Source organism: Cebus imitator, unplaced genomic scaffold, assembly GCF_001604975.1.
Source record: "Cebus imitator isolate Cc_AM_T3 unplaced genomic scaffold, Cebus_imitator-1.0 Scaffold12, whole genome shotgun sequence".
Classification (NCBI taxonomy): Eukaryota; Metazoa; Chordata; class Mammalia; order Primates; family Cebidae; genus Cebus; species Cebus imitator.
This window is the reverse complement of record NW_016107327.1, coordinates 747,540-750,187: the sequence shown is the minus strand read 5'-3', so window position 1 is coordinate 750,187 and position 2,648 is coordinate 747,540.

The following is a 2,648-nucleotide window of genomic DNA, read 5'->3' as shown; positions in this document are numbered from 1 at the left end:
TTTAAGGAATGAATATCTTAAAATAATAAAAGACTTAGCTTCTTAAAATATATATTATGAAGGTACTTCACATATTTGTTTTAATAATGCTTCAAATACACTTAAATTTGTCTATTTAAAAGTAGTAATTTTGGCTTTGGTAGTAAGGATTTGAGGTAATATATATGTGATTTTTATTTTTTATGTAAACATTATTCTTTCAAAAAGTTTTGAAAAAGCATGCTAACTTAATTTTATTGGACCCTGTAAAATATGCAAGAATCTATCCATTCTTAGTAATGTTTTCTCCTACTAGACTTCTTTATTTTCTTTTTTCCTACAAACATAGAAAGACAAATGCAGTGTCTAGTCAAATGCAGCACTCCTTTGGATTTATTAGAAAAGCAAATAAAAGAGAGTAGAAAAATGCAGCAATATACATTGTTTGTTTCATTACTCTAATTTCATTTAGGTTTTTCAACTTGTACAGAAGTTTCATAACTAGCATACAATAAAAAGGGAGTTAGCTTTTTTGCAATAATAAAAATATTTGGCTCTAAAACATCTATTTGGAGCATTTTCTCAATAACAGAGCATGTGACATTTTCTGACAGTAAACGTATGCATAGATGTCAAGTTTTATGAAATACTTTTAATAAATGCAGGAGGAAGCAGAAGTTCAGTAAGATTAGGAAATGCCTAATGAAGCTCACTTATAAAATTACATTGATTTTCACCTATCTTGGGTGTTCTCATGAGACTTTTTCACATGAAATATTTGAGATCTGAAACAAGATAAGAAAAATTTAACTCTATATCTTCCTCAATACCAATTTAATTCTAGAAAAAACATTCATATCTATTAACTTATTGACAATTAACTGACAATTAAGTTATATAAAATAAATCCATGAAATAAATCTTTTATTAACAAATGAAATTTGTAAGCAGTCTGATAGGGTTTCACACATTTTATCAATCATACAATTAACATTTAATTTGGGGAGTAAACAGAGAATGAATCGAATTGCCTAAGTAAACCAAAAGACAGTCAAAGTTTCTCTGAGATAAACTTCAACGATATTCTGAAAATATTTTACATAACCAAAACTGTTTAATACATATTTATTTCGCATTTTTTCTAATGTTTTTAGAATATCTTCTCTTGCTGACTGAGGTATCTACCTCTGGACATTAATTGTTACATTTTTTAATGTAGATACAAATTGTTCTTGGAGCAATTACAAATCATTAGCTGAAATTTAATTTATATATGTTTGTCTTCATATTTCTTTTATGCTTGCTTAATTATAGAAAAGAAAATGTATATCTGAACATAAAAGCACAATTAAAGTTAAGGTTTAATGATTTTTAATTGCTCCAGGAATATTTTGTACCTACATTCAAGAATGTAACTTATTATGATAAATGTCCAAATTTATATTTTAAAATTTTAGAATTGATATTATTATCAGAGCAACCTGTACATCAGAGAACAAAAATTGCATGACCACAGAAATATTTTATAATGGCTATAAAAATTACATATTTTGGACACCTTATAAAGTAAAATCTGACTTATTAAAATTACTTCTTTCTTCTGATCTCATATTCAATTTCACATCAAGAAGTGCCTTTAATTTGGAACTGAGAATAAGAAGACTAGTCACAACATTTTTTTTTAAGCCACTCATTTTTAAAAATAGTTAACTAGTTAATAGATGTTGTGGTTTTTTTTTTTTTTTTTTGATTTTTTTTTTTTTTTTTTTTTTTATTTATACTCTTATTGTTTATAGATTTATAGAGCTTGCCACAAATAACTACGAAAATACTATATAAATATAAAGTTTCTTTTTAGATTAATAAAATATGCTATCCTATTAAAATGTTATACCTTCAAAATGATTTATGAATGTGTGTATTCGTTTATTCAGCATTCCACAAATCTTTGGTAAGTGTTGCTGTAATAGATTTCAATTTTGTAACATATGCATTCTAGTCCCTATTTCTGACTATTTTCTTAAAGTAACTATAAATTTAGACTGAGTCTTAAGTTTTAATACAGATGGTAATTCAACTTTGTGCATATTCAAGGTGCTACTCTCAGTATATCCGAGTTGCAGCCTAATGCCGTCAGGGCTAGCTTTCCAGATGCTTGGAAATGGCAGGTGACAGCCACAGATATGGCAGGCCTATTTCAAATTCAAGAGTGAATGCTTTTGCCAAGATATTTATATCTTTTAAATGTTACTAGTAAACCATACTGAGCAAACGAAATATATCTGTGAGCCTAACCCATGGACCTCAGGGTTGCAATTCTTTCATGGAAATCTTCTCATGCAATCTTTGTAAAATCTCTGCCCCTCATGTTTGCTGTGAGCTTGTTCTGGTCCTTATCTTTCCAATAATCCTAGAAGTTGGAGGAATCTCATAACGAATCCACATGGGCAGAGGTCCAAGGACTGAGCGCTGAAGGATCCTGAAAGGAAACAATGCTGGGAGCACTGCTCTGAGGAGTACCATAGTGTAAAAGAGAAATGAGCTTATTCACCAAACTGACGACCGCGCTGAAGAATACTTAAAAGCCCTTTTCAAACTACGCAAGTGGAGAGAATGCAGTTATCTGACACCAAAGGAAATATTTTCTAAGAACATAATTCTTCCCAATA